We start from the raw sequence: 15,242 nt of genomic DNA, 5'->3' as shown, positions 1-15,242 counted from the left end.
TACTTAACAAGTTATTTGCCTCAGTCTTTACAATCAGTCAGGCTTCTAATTCCTCACATGTCCCTGAACTTCTAAGCAGGGGTTGGAGGAGCAAAATATTCCCTGCACAGGAGCAGAGCAGGGACTTTCTTGTGAACAGTGCTTTTCAACATCTTTATCAACAGCATAGACAGCAGAGTGTACTGTTCAGCAAGTTTACTGATGACACCAAACTGAGTGGTTCAGTTGACACAACAAAAGTGAAAGACACTATCCAGAGAGACCTGGACATGCTTGAAAAGTGGGCACATGAGAATCTAATGATGTTTAGCAAGGTGTTGCACTTGGGTCAAAGCAGTCCCAGATGTGAGTACTGAATGGGAGAAGAAGTCATTGAGAGCAGCCCTGCTGAGGACTTGGGGGTCCTGGTGGACAAGAGGCTGGGCATGATTCAGCAATGTGCTCTTGCAGCCTGGAAGGCCAACAGTATCCTGGGCTGCATCAACAAAGAGGTGGCAGCAGGGGGAGGAAGGTGGTTGTCCCCTTCTACTCTGCCTTTGTGAGGCCCCATCTGGAGTACTGTGTCCAAACCCAGGGCCCTTCATACAAGAAGGATGTAGAGCTGTTGGAGTGGGTCCAGAGGAGTGCTAGAGCACCACTTCTATGAAGATAGGTTGAAGGAGTTGGGATTGTTTAGCCTGGAGAAGATCTGGCTCTGGGAAGATCTCATTGCAGCCTTTCAATTCTTGAAGGAATCTTACCAGGACGGACCTATTACACAGTCTGATAGTGATAGAACAAGGGAAATGGTTTAAACTAAAAGGTTAATTAGGTTAAATGTTAGGAAACAAATTTTACTCAGAGGATGGTTGGACACTGACACCCACAGGGAGCTTGTGGGTCCCCATCCCTGGAGGCATTCCTAGCTGGGCTGGATGGTACCATGATCTAGTGTTTCCAACCCTGCCCATGGCAGCACGGTTGAAACTAAATGATCTTTAAGGCCTGCTCCAACCATTCTGATCTGATGATTCTAAGAAATGCTGAAAATAGATGACAATAAATGATAATAAAAGAATCAAGAAGAAACACTTTGCATCAAAGCACTTATGCACATCTACTGTGGGTATAGTGTTGAAGCAAAAAGGACACGTGCCCAATGCAAGATGGAGTACATGAGAGAAAGAGCAGTCTAGACCTGAAGTGTACCACCCACCCATGTATATTTGGTAAAAAAACAGCTCTGCCTGCTGGATTTTATTTTTCTCACTGAGGTACATGTTGCTCTTAAATAAACATAATTATACCCTCCGTGGAGCTGCAGCTTCATCCAAAGGCTAAAAATAGTAGGCAGAAAGTAGAGACATCAATTAGATGCATACTGCTCAACAATTTAACTTCTAATTGGCTTGTGGTTATTCCCCAACTAGGAACCAACCTTGTTGTGTTTAAGGGATTGACAGTCTAGCAAAACAGGGACCCAAAACAAATTCTGTTTTAAAGTGAAATGACCCCCCAAAAAAAAAAAGTCATATGTGTTGCATGTTGAGGAACTCACGTTTGTACACTGCTTACTTTCAGCCTAGAGCTTTTCTGCGGTTTTCTCACCACCATAAATTACACTTGTGTTCAGGACTTCACACTCTCTTCAATTCCATTATTTATAAAATTCTCTAATCTGATTAGAGTTAGATTTGGTTTTGGTGTGGTACTGCAGGAATGGTTGTTGGAGGCATCCCAATAGAATCTTGTTTTCTTCCCCAACTCTATTTTCTTTTCCAGTGATAAACGCAAAGCCTCTATCATCTTAGTTCACTCCATTTTTTTTATTTGTATTTAATTCTTTTTGACTCATCCTGAGCTGGGGTAAACAGCAGAGCTAGGTATGCTGTTTGCTGTGGAACCAAAAAGTGAGAGGGCTTTCTGCATAGCAAAACGCATGTCATGTTTCAGCTGATGATGCACACAAACACTCCTCATCATGGGAGGGCTCCTCAGGTGCTGGCATTAATTGTTATTCCTCAAAGCACATTAATCAGGGTGCAAAATGAGAGGAGGCCATCAGGACTCAATTTTTGGCATAACAGCAAACCCATGCCACTGTCCAGATCCCAGATTGGCCAATTTTTGAGCCTGATTTCAGCCCTTGAAGACAAAGCTCTAGAGGGAGAATGGTGAATTTCAATGGTACACCAGCAAAAGCCTGTAGAGCTGCCCATGTGTCCACCAAGATTACAGCAGCCTTGAAGTCTCCCTACAACTAGGGCATCACTCCTTTTTCCCCAAGATTCAGGAGAGTCCTTCCCTGCCCTTATTTCTAAGCCTCTTTTTCCTACAACTCAGCACTCAAAGAAAACCTATCTGTTGTGGACCCTTGATGACCAGCACCTGGTCTTGTGCTTAACTGGTGCAAATCATGAAAAATTAGAAGAAAAAACAAAAAACAAACAAACAAAAAGAACTATAACCTGCAAGAAAAAGTAGCATGTACATTATCGTGTATTCTCTATAAGAGGTTAGAAGGTAAGTTCTTTGTGTCTTCCCGAATGCTGCACCCCAGGGGATGCCTAAGAAAGCATTTGCACTGCTGTACTTATGAAGAATGCACACAAATAGCTCAGGTTTAGTCTGGTTAGGATTAAATTAAACTCAATCCTTCTTGCCCAAAACCATGTCTCAGCAGCCAACCCTTCTTCATGTGAGTAAGTTTCACTCAAGCAAGAAGCATCCCAGAAACCACGATGGCCTGAATGGTTTCAATTTTGCATTATTTGGTGGAGCTCAACCTTATAATTATCTGACTTCTTGCCAGCGATGTCTGCTTACCAGTGCTCACACACAGGGCAGGATAGCAATGACAGTTATGCTTTTTTTGGCCGTGGTCTTACACTGAAAGTGAAACTATGCTGTGTGTTGATAGAAAGCAAAGACAAGAGCCTCGCTGCACTTGAACTGTTTACTAATTAAGTAGTAATGAAGCTACTGTGAGATGAAAAGTACAGCTTTGGGAGAATAAGCATGTTTCATACAGTTAACACTGAAGGGCAGCTTAAGGAGGTAATGAAGAGATTCAAGGCAGTTTTTTGTCCCCGAAAAAAAAAAATAAATAAAGCTTCGTTTCTCTAAAATAACATTTAGATCTTTTATTTAAAGACTTGATGCCTCTTCATTTGCTGCATCAGATGATTCAATACAATTGAAAAAGAGAAATGAAAAAGATTCCCACCCATGTTTATAATGTCTTTTTTGTTTTGGCGAAGTAGTAAGGTGACATGAAGTGCTGAAAAGAAAGTACGATGTTCCACAAGCACTGCAGTGAATTCGAGCACAGTACTGGAATGGTGATTAGATTAAGGATGGCTTGATGATCAGCAAAGAGATGCTTTTTTTTTTTTTTTTGTCAATCAGCACTCCTGTGTGGTTGACACCCTGGGAGGTGCCATTTTAAAGTGCTTTTTGGCCAGCTGTTGCATGTGGGCTTGGTCTTCCTTTAATTTCATTGATTTTGAAAAGAAAGCAGAATGCCCCTGGTACCCAAATCCATGAAGCTGTAGAACCCACATCCTGCTGCTGGCCATCACCACAAGCCCATCTTGGGATTTTCAAGTAACAGAGCTGTTTGTCACTGTCTGCAGAGCAGGGCCACCATCCTTGCTTCCGTATAGATTTTGCAGCCTAAAAAGAAGAGATGTCTGCTGCTACAAGCGTGCTGCATTAACTCTGACAAGCGTAAAAGCAGCTAAATAACAGGAACAGGAAATAACTACCCAAGGTTTGCCAACTGCCAGCCAAATTCTAACCTGCTCGAATAATTTTCGAACCCAATTTACTAAAAACTGTGATCTAGAGTTAAACATAGCAAGATGCAAATAACACAGGGCAAGAGCTGGCTTGGGTTGGATCCTTGCTTTGGTTTGCAGACCTTGGAATAACTCTCCCTGTTTATTTGGTGCCTGGTGCTGCAAAGTGCTGAGAGACTTTTGGGAGCTCCTAGGGAGTTGCACCTCCCAGGAACTGTTCCACATTTCACAGTATCAGGCCCTTGATGGTAGGTTACCAGTTCCCCAGGATGCACACAGTATACTTAGGGATGCATTGAAATGAGAGACTGCAGATGAACAGATTTTGCTTAGGATCCTTTCATTAAACCCAACATGGATGCACACAAGCTGAAGTCCATCAGCCACGGAGCAAAAGGTAACTATTTGCAAACCTTGTTATGGGGGATCCCAATGTGGACAGTACACTGAAACACCATTCGCATTTCAAGCTTATCTCCAACAACTTTGGTCATGGCCAGTAACACGGAGCACCTAAAAACTTGCTCTGTGTTGATTCCTTGTTCTTTGGTAGGTGAGGTTGGAGGTATGTGCAGGGAGATACGGGCTCCCCATCATGAAACAGTTGGAATTTGACCATGAAATGCCCACCTCTTGAGCTACCACTAGCTGCCAGAGCTTACCCCATAGTGAAAAGACCTCTCCTCTTGGCTTCATAGGATTTGGACACACACTCATGGGCCCTCTGTGGGGTGCCATTACATGGCACAGCTGAATTTTCTTCAAGAGAGACATTGAGAAATACGGGACCTGCAAAAGTGGGTTATGAACCAGCAAGCTTTGTGCACTTTCTAAATTAGGGATAGGGGAAAAGTGATTTAAAGAAAATTATATGGAAGTGTGGTAAGTAAATAAGGTGATAACTGGGAGTGGGCATGCCAAGTGTCCTGGGGCTTTGATCAAATTCCCATCTCAAAATTCTGGATTTGTTGGTGTTAGAATACTGAAGTGGGTACAGCAAAGGACTCTCTTCCTTGGAAATGAAAATTTAATTCTGGGGCCTAGAAGATGCTAGACCCTCAGATAAGTCAACAAATGCCATTATTCATGGTTAGGATGCTTCATTCTCTATGAGAAGCTCAGTTTTGCCAGACTGTGGTGGTGACACTTAGCAATCTCATTTCCACCATTTAAGAGATATCTAACCAGGCAGGTTGGTATGTGATGCTTTCAGAACCAGAAGAGTCCAGACTGAGTACTTTTATTTCAGCTGTGTCAGCTGAACAGTTATTATTTCAGGATTTTGAGGATCAGCTAGTGATGGGTAAAGCAAGCAGAGGAACTGTAGACACAACTACATCCAGACAACAAGCAGGAACAGTCATTGCAAATTGTTTTAACCATCTCTATCATCATCAACAAGCTAGCCCAAAGAAAAGGATGGTACTGAGTGATTTCTTGGAGAGATATGGCATCCATCAGCAATTAGAAAGCTTTGTTAGGTACAATTATTGTTTTCACAGCTGGTAGCATGGCTTGCAGATATTGACGTGGCTTGCCAATGAAACATTAACGGTTTTAGCAGTGATTGTGCTGAATATGTGCAGTTTCTTGTGAATCTGCATCTCACATGATGGCTCATGCGAGGAGAAAGCAAGAACAGAAAAGCAGGGGCAACAAGCATCCCCTCAGACTTTTAATTACACTAAAGTATGTGGGTTTCTTTTTATTTTTATTTTTTTAATTTTTAATTTACTCTCTAGGAACATACTTGTAAATTCTGGGGATGATTCACCAGGAGGCCTATGACTGCCAGAAGCTGCTGGAATCCAGCACTTGGGAGCTCAGAGCTCCATGCACAGCTTCTTGTGAAAGGCAAACAGATTGTTCATTACAGCCTTTTATTTGCTTGTTTATTTATTACAAATGAGCCCTGTGGGTGTATTTCATTTGGACTGGGACATCACTCCCCCCATTTTTCGGTTGGTGTTTTCTTTTGAGAACACTGTGAGATTTTTTTACAGTGAAAGGGTTTTTTTTTTCAACTAAAATAAGTTTATTTTCTACTTTTTTGTTGTTGTTATTTTGTTTGCTGTAACAATCATCATCTGCACACACAGCTCTTGATGTACTGAAGTGACTATTGTGTTCAAGTGAATTTGGTTGGCACTATCAAAGCTGTACTCTCATTTCCTCCTTAAATTTGACTTTAGATAGTGGCAATAAGGCAAGGTGATGCATGAGAAATGCTGTATGTTGTCAAACTCATACAGTTTATAAAATAGTGACAAAATTAGAGCATGAGTTTGGAAACTAATGTAATTGCACAGCAGAACAGGTGTCACTGATGGATGAAAGATGCTGGTGAACACTTTGGAGGTCCAAAAGTGATGGCCAACTTCACGGAAGGGAACAAAAGTAGTAATTCATGTTTCTTAAATGTCAGAGTTTGCATTACAGCTGCTACATTCATTAATATATGCTGTATGCACCTGGAAATAGAACAGAAATTCCAAATATTGAGATATCTAGGTGCGTTAGAACCTAAAGATTTGAAAACTCGGTTGAAGCTGATCATTGTAATGGAGGCAGTGAGCACACTGCTGCCAATGAAGTCGTATTTTGGCAGCTGAGGTATCAACCCTGCAAGCATTGGATCAAATGGATCGTACTAGGTGCTGTGTGTGTAAATAAAGTGATGCTGTTAATAACAAACATCTCTGCTACCCTTTAAGAGGCGTATTTCTTTGACACATGCACAAAGTTAAAGTTACAACTCTGCGAAATTTCAGTTTGCATTCTCATCTGTTTATCATTTACTCTTTGGATGCTTGCTTTAAGAATTTAGTCTTTCAGAATAATGTTTATGGTAGGTGGTCCCTTCAAAGCTGCTTCGTTTCATTGAAACGTTTTGATTTGCTGTGGAAGGCTCGTGCAAACTTTTCCTTTAACTGTATCCAACACCGTGATGAACCAGTGCAAGAACTCCTGTTGCAGTATTTCCTGTCTCAGTACAGTCTGACACTTTGAAGTGTAATTTTTCATACAGTTTCAGGGAAACTTGTTGCGCCCCCCCCCCCCCCCTCCTCGATTCAGTCCTAAGCAAAAAATGTTTATATGTGTGATGGTTGTTTAAGCGTATCAGTGTGTAATCCAAATTTAGACACGCTTTCATTACATACACACGTTAATGTTGTGATAACTGCCATCCTACTGGCTTTGCCAGCCTAAAAGGAAGCACTATACTTTCTCCTTTTTTCTTTATTCTTTTTCAAAAGAGATTTAGTGTCATGCTAAGGATATGGGATAGCCATGCAAGATAAAAATACTTTCCCTTTGCTTGCTTATCTAAAAAAGGTAATATCACATTCTCTTTAATAAGAATTATAGAATCACCAAGTCTGGAAAAGTCCTCCAAGATCATCCAGTCCAACCATCCACCTTCCACCAGTATTTCCCCACTAACCCATATCCCTCAGTACAACATCTAAACATTTCTTGAACATCTCTGGGGACGGTGACTCCACCTCCTCCCTGGGCCGCTCCTTTCAGCACCTGATCACTGGTTCAGAGAAGAAGCTTTTCCTAATATCCAACCTGAATATCCCCTTAGAGGGGTCCCATAAACCATGGATGCTTTCATCAGGGTGCTTATTTAGCATGTAGAAGAAAAAGGAGGCAAACTAAGGATTTAATCTTTCTTTACCAAGATTAATATCACAATCAACAAGTATGCCAGGACATGTAACAACATAACAGGGATCCCCACTTGTGTAGATCAGACTTTGTATGTGCCGTGCAGGCTGAGTACACACTTGCTGTGCAAGTGATGCAAGTAAACAACAAAAAATCAGCAAAAAGGAGAAAAAAAAATAATCAGAGAATCAGTGTGAGGATCCTTTGCCCAAGCAAATCTTTAGCAGTAAAGTAAAAATAAAAAGAAAGCAGGTTTATTTGTATTAGTGGTATGCTACTGGACAGTTAATTCTATCTGTACCCCAGGGTACATGTGGGGAATACTACATTTCTTGAGTTTTTGTTAAATGCTAGAGGTTAAGACTTAGGGGTGTTAATGGCAAATGTTGAAACCTGAACCAAAATATGGCAGCTCTCATCCTAGTTGTATGGGCCACTGCATTGTACAGCTGCAGAAGGCACAGACCCAAAATGTGCAGAGTCAATAGAGGGAAACCCAATGGGAACAAAACAGCTGGAGGAGGATGAAGGCTGACATGGATGGAAAGGTGGGCAGCAGAGACATGGGGAATCCTATGGCATGCATCGTTCCCATTTCCAAAAGCCCTCTCTACATAAAAAGTGACAGATAACAGCGGTAAAATATCAGCATACTGATATGAACACAGAGTAAACACCATTCCCAGTGCCATGGCCTCATCTGTGCAGCAGCTCAGCCCCGGCAGCCTTGAAAGCACAGTGGTGGGAGAGCTCCGACTTCCGCCGCCCGTCTTTGTGCGCGGCAGCACGCCCATAAATCATCCCGCTCACGCTGTGTGCCCCTGCCACAGCGGGCGGCAGGAAGGTGGGAGGGTGAGCGGCAGCCCCGCTCAGCAGGCGGCCGACGGCTCTCAGGCTGGCACTGAAACACTAGCGTGCAGAAAATTGGACGTGTTTCATCCCCCCACCCTGCCCTTTGCGGGTCCAAGCACCCTTGGGGACCAATGTACAGGGGATTTTATTCTCTTCTAATGATGAAGTTTTTAGTTTGATGTGAGACACCAGATGTCGTTCACATCCATTTTCTTCCTGCAGATGGGAAATCACTGAGAGTGAAACTTTGCGAGGGAGGGAGAGAGAGATGCAGGGATTGCAGTCCTATCCCTTCCTCCAACTGTTTCCATAATTTTACCTTTTAAAAATGTACTGCTTTCACTGCCTCCTGCAACCCACCCCAGCGTGGTGAGTGCCTTCTCAGCGATTTGGGGCTGGAAGGAAAACAAAAAAAGTGAGGAAACAGTAATAAATTCTTCCTTAAAGTACCATCATGTAATGGTTGATCTACTGTGTAGAGCAGGGAAAGACAGACAGCCATCGGCTGAACCACATGCAGAAATTACAGTATTTGAGCAGCTGAGAAAAGTGATAGAAAAACAAACCTCAGTGGCTCTGACCACAGTTTGACTCAACTTCCACTGGGCAACCATGAGCCAAGAGGAAAAACTTTTTATGAAATGGGGAAAGATCATGACTTATCAAACCTCTATCCTACTAGGAGCAGAACTCGAGGAGCATGGAACTTTTCTCACCCTTATTTTGATGGATATGGGGAAAACCAGCAGCAGGAACCCCTGGAGCCTCACCCTGGAGGGCAGAGTTGTGCACCTGAAGACACGGATAATCCAGGGGGACCAAGGTGGAGGAACTGTGACCTGGGGATGGCTGCATGCTGCTCTAACATCCCTTAGGTAATACACAGAGTGGAAACAGACAAGACTGCTTTACGAGCACGGAGATTGACAACGTCAACCATTCTCCCTAAAATTTATGTTGCTCCCTTTTCCCATGCCACCTCATTAACCTGGGGAAAGGCTGTTCCAAAAGCACCCTTCTGCTTGCTCCTGACATTGCTTCTGGATGTTGGCAGCACCGAGGCCTGTCCCCATTGCATGTTGCTTACCTTTCTCACCAAGACGTTAATGGGATAATGTCAGTCAAGTGCTTTGAAGATGAAGAAGAAAGACTAGGAAAACAGGGGCAGATAAACAGAGCTCTTCGTCTTCCACATGGTGCTGCACAGAGAGCGTTTCCAATTATTTTTCCCATGTGTCTCCAGGTACTGGAGAAGATGTAGGCCACAGCTGAGCTTTCCTTCTCCCACAGCTCAAGACATAACATTTGGTCCATCCCTGCAGGATACTGCTGTGAATCCCACACTGATGCATCACCTGAGCTGCTGGTTAATTCAACTGCCATTAACCTAAGTAAAACCATAACCCACTGAGTAAACATTTCCCTATTATTTCTAGAGATTACTGTGCTGGGAAGTCATTAATATCCTAGAAGTGCATTCAGTTTATCTTTGTTTATTAGCTGCTTTTGTCAGACACGAGCATTGCCCCCCCCACTTTTGAAGTATCCTCCTATGACTTTAGCCCCAGCTACAGCCCTCGTAAAGTCAACAATCTGATATGGCCATTAATCTCCCACTTCAAAAGGGAAGGCAGGAGATTGAGCAGGAAGATCTCACATCTGCTCTTCCACTTGCTGTTTGCTGTGGCCTAACATCAGATAGCTCGAGAGCCCCTTATAAACGCTTATTTTCACTTCCAGCCTTAGAGGACTAGTAGACATGATGCAAGACCCTCAGGAGACCTATACCTCAAGAAACAGAAGCTGGAGATGTTCCATGTACAGCCACAGCACCTCAAACAACATTTAGTTGAATAAATACCATACCTAGTATCTAAGCCTCAGCCTTCATGGGTACTCCTATGGATACAACATGCAAAATCTCACTTTGTGCACCAAATTCTAGTTTGAGGCAATGGATCCTGGCAGGTCCAAAGCCCACCATCATGTCTGAGGCTCAGAGGATACTATGGCTCACCGAAGACTTCCAGGAGCCATAGGCATAGGAGTACCTCAGTCATGAACGCCTATCTCCTCAAAAGCTAAATAACAAGCATCATCTCCTCCAAGCCAATCCTTCAACCACTATCCATCTTTCTGAACAAAAGGGAGCTCGGATATCCACTGGACTGGCTGTACGAGAAGTTTTGCTTGTTGGAAAAATGCCAGTGCATTGCTTTTTTACTACAAAGATACCACCTGGCTACCTTTCCATTCTTGCTGGACTAATGAAAAGCCAGCTCTCACATGATGAAGGGGTAAAAATCTTCCATTTCTGGCTGCAACAAATGTCAGTTACTTGTCATGCTTGCACAAGTGCAAACATAAACGCATGTGCTTGCACAAAACAAAGCAGGTAAAGTCCAGGCCTTATTATTGTGAAAGGAATGACTTAAAATACTATTAAAATAGCATTTTTTTCACTAATGGCAATTATTTCATGCACTTTCATTACCGCTGGTGCTGCCACATGTCCAGGACATAAGGTACCATTGCAGAGCAGGAGAAGGCAATGTATAATATATCCTCTGTGTCTAAAGGAATAGCATGCTCAAGCCACGACAACCATAGGAAACCTAACATCATTTTTTTCTGGGCAATGTTTGTTGAAGGTACTACAAACATTTGCTTTCTAATTAACTTCTTTCCTACCCTCCCCTAACTCAGGGAATCAGATGACAAAGTTTTACCCTCTGAGTACAGCAACCACTCGGCACTTGTGGGAACATCACTGGAAGATTTTTCTTGTGTAGGAGGAGATAAAAGCTTAAAAGAAGATCTCCATTAAAAAAAATATTCCAGTCTCCCATCTTTTTTTGTTGTTCTAGTCTTCTTTAGATATGATACCTTATTAACATAACGACCAATGAAGTCTCTCGCCCACTGCAGAGAGATGTTGCTGCCAGTATGGTGCTTTCACTGCCACATAACAAACACAGCCTCAGGACTTATCTCAGTCCAGCAGAAATATGGTCTCTGCAAAAAGGCATAAAAGTACAGTGTGATTTCATAAGGACATTATTTCTCTTATTTCTTTTAGCTCCATATGGGAAAAGGAAGGTGAAGCTCTGAAAGTTTGACATAGCTGCTCAATAAACATCTCTTCTGTTTCCCCTCAGTTTTAAAGGTTTTTTTTTTTATTAGTATTATTTTATTGTGCCAAGCTTTTGATTTTATTTTATCCCAGCTTGGGCTTGGTTGACTGTGGGAGAGACCTCCTCTCCTCCCTCCCCTCCAGATTCTGTGCCACTGGGCTGGTTGGATGCTCACCTGATGCTGGAGATTAGGTCAAAACCCCTCCAGGCAAGGAGTGTGCATCTCCCACATCCTAAACAGATGCTTTAATCCCTGAGATATTGCATAAGGAGAGGGAGGATGCCTTTGGGAAAAAAAGGACCTTTACTTAGATTGTTCTTTTAGAAAGGTGTTAGGTCAAAAGTCAGTAGTGACTAGTTCAAGACCTCCTAAGTGATATGAAACCTGCCTTAAAAGAGATATGTACATCTCTGAGCCTTACCTGTAGCTATTTTTTCACAATTTTCTACTGACTGCATTACACGAATCTCGGTCTACTCCTCTCCAGGTTCATAAGTTCATAAGTTCATAAGTTCATAAGGTTGGAAGGGACCTATAAGATCATCTAGTCCAACCAGGTCAACCATAGGTGACCAGATCTGGTTGCCTGCTGAGGTGTCTGGCTTGGGTCTGAATGCCTGGTCCACCTCCTCTACACATTCATCTTAATATCCTATGTTTTCAGTTTCTTTGTTTTATAAGTCTGATGTTTTTAGCCACACAGCTATTGCTCGTGTAGATGTGCGTGGTGCTCCATGACATGGCAAGGGAAAATTGATATAGCCTTTTGATGAAAAGTGTCTCATTTTCTTTTGGTATATTTCAAATTCATTCATGGCGGTTAAGCAAAATCCATTCAGTCAGAACAATAGCAGTTTGGTATTGAGTATCTTTTAAATTGCACATAATACATTAGAAATCATAAGCCTTGAGAGTATTTTACTGCTTTCACCACAAACTTCTGCAAGTAATAAAAGTACTTGGTGGATGGCAAACTGAACATGAGCCAGCATGTGCCTTCATAGCCCAGAAGGCCAACTATATATCGGTCTGCATTCAAAGAAGTGTGGCCAGCAGCTCGAGGGAAGCAATCCTGCCCCTCTGCTCAGAGCTGGTGAGGCCTCACCTGGAGTACTATGTCTAGATGCGGAATCCTCAGTACAGGAGGAACATGGAGCTATTGGAGTGCAGCCAGAGGAGGTTGCAAAAGTCGCAGAAATGATCCAAGGGGCGGAACACCTCTCCTATGAGGTCGGACTGTGCAGCCTGGAGAAGAGAGGTCTCTGAGGTGACCTGATAGTGACCTGTCAGTATCTGAAGGGGCTGTAAGAAAGAAGGGGACAGACTCTTAAGCAGGGTATGCTATGATCTGACATGGTTTCAAACTAAAAGAGTGGAGATTTAGATTGGATGTAAGGAAGAAATTTTTTACAGTAAGAGTGGTGAGGCACTGGCACAGGTAGCCTAGAGTGATGGATGCCTTGCCCCTGTCAGCATTCAGGGTCAGGCTGGACTAGGTTCTGGGCAGCCTGATGGAGCTGTGGATGTCTCTGTTCATTGCAGGGGGCTTGGACCAGATGGCCTTTAAGGGTCTCCTCCAACTCGAAGGATTCTATGTTTCTATGAATCATGATTAAAATAGGAGGAGGGCTGATGGTTAAGAGGGAACTACTGTGCTTTTACAGAAGATTTGTAGATTATGGCAGAAATCCTACCTGGGCTGTGGGACATAGTTTCATCATTTGTTCTGTACCTGGGGGAGACATGAGTAGGCCAGGGGGCCTGGGTGGCTAAGCTAAGTAGGTAAAAGAAAGAAAAGTCACATCTTTGATCTCGGTGAAGTGCTAATTTGTAAGATGTGGGGGTTGTTAGGGCCTTAGGAAGGGAAGGCCAGCACATCAACAAGGGCAGTTATCTGGCAGGCCATTAATGACACATTACTATCTCCACACTTACTCATTTACACAAGTGTTTGAAGACAAGACTATGTGTCAATAAAGGAATTAGACCAGACACCTTGAGCCCATCAGGTTTATCTCACCGTGCTGACAGGAACAGTAGGTGACACCGAGTCATGGCAAAGACTTCAAAGTTTCTCCAGCCGAAGTCTTGCACTGAAGACAAACAACCTTTACGGCCTGCTAGGGACAAACAGCCAGGCAGGGAAGGCAGCTGGGAGATGAAAGGATGGTCCCCTCAGCATATTCGCGGCCCAGGCTGGCCTTAATTCAGCTTGGGGGGGGTAATTTTAATTGAAACTTTCATCTCGGCCCTCCTGAAGGCAATGGTGTTTGAAAAGGAAGAGGGGACGATGTGAATAGTGAAGAAATCACCTGCTGCTTGGGCAAACACCTGGCCAGGCAGAGGGATGTCCATCCTCCAGGCCTCTCGTCCTGCCCTTCCCCAGCCCCCATGTCCTGGCTGGGGAATGAAACATAAGTTTTATTCCTGAAGGAAGGTGGGCTCTTTGTGGCCCTTCCACTTGGCTGAGGGGATTCTTTTTTACCTAAAATTACAGCTAAAGTTGCTTCGTTACACAGCCTGGTTGTGGTGATTGTGAAAGCAGCCTTAACTTGGAGCTTTCCTACACAAGCAGGAAGCACGGAAAAGAAAAAATTGAGAAGAAGGGACAATTTGTCCAACACATCTCCTTTTTTTCTGAACCTCATTTGCTGCAATAGATGCTACAAACCTCGCTCGTGCAGACTTCTGTGGTTGCAACCACCGCTACTAAATCTTGCAGCTGCGTTGAAAACTCCACTGAGCTGTAGAAATTGGATGGCAGCTTTCAAAATTTTCACTGCTAAACAGATAGTGCTGTTTTCATGGTCAGGTAAAATGGTGATCCTTAAGCCTAGGAATAATGTTTGAATCAGTAACTTGAACAGTTTTTTTTCTATGTTCGTTTCCTTTACTGGTTTGCTTCCTTTACTGGCAACTAAATGCAAAGTGATTACACAAAAATCCTTTAAAAAGTTAGTATATTTCACCTGTATTTCTATTGTATGCTCTTAAGGACAAATACATAAGGACAAATAGAGCCACCCTGCTCGCATATTTTAAATCTCTGAATAACACCTCTGAATAAATCCCTCAATAACATCCCTACATGTGGGACTGCTGGGGATCCTTCATTAAGGACCTGTCATCTAACCTTGTTTTTTCATCAAAGCACAGTGCCACACAGTTAGGCACTATGCTCAGAACCAAATACTTTCCCAGCTAAAGCCTATGTTATTTTGCTCACATGGGAAAGAAATGGTTTTCTAGCAGCATGTGGAGGCTTGAGAAAAGGTGTTTATGTGTGCATAAACACTTGTTTCTCTGGTTGGGAAAAGCAGATCAGAGGAGCTCTGAGGGGACCAAGTCCTTCCCATGCACCACTGATGCTCTTGCTGTATTTTGCACAGCTTTTAAATCCATCATTAAGCAACATTTTTGATTTTCACCAAGGCCTTTCCTTTCTTTTTTAGTGCCTGTCATTTATTACAACACTGGGATAGGGAGAAGCAATGGGATGAATGTCACGCATCCCAGAGGTGTCAGATAAGGAAGGGCGTGATGCTGCTTGCACTGCTGTAGCACCACGATGAGTTGGAAGGAGCACCTCTGCCCTCTTCTGGGACAGTCACAACCTCACTTGACCTCTGGAACAATTTAAAGCCCCTCTGATACACAACTCACTGAACCAGCATGGATGGAGGAAGACAACTTACTGCGATTTGGAAGTTTGCGATCTCATTCTTTGCTTTGGTCATCAAGTGAGCACAAAGCTCATCCACGCTTCAGCTTGTGCATCTGTATGTGTTGATCTCATTCACT

This window comes from Cyrtonyx montezumae, unplaced genomic scaffold (assembly GCF_038088225.1).
Source record: "Cyrtonyx montezumae isolate F1298 unplaced genomic scaffold, pur_monq_1.0 scaffold_4, whole genome shotgun sequence".
Classification (NCBI taxonomy): domain Eukaryota; kingdom Metazoa; phylum Chordata; class Aves; order Galliformes; family Odontophoridae; genus Cyrtonyx; species Cyrtonyx montezumae.
This window is presented reverse-complemented; position numbering follows the sequence as displayed.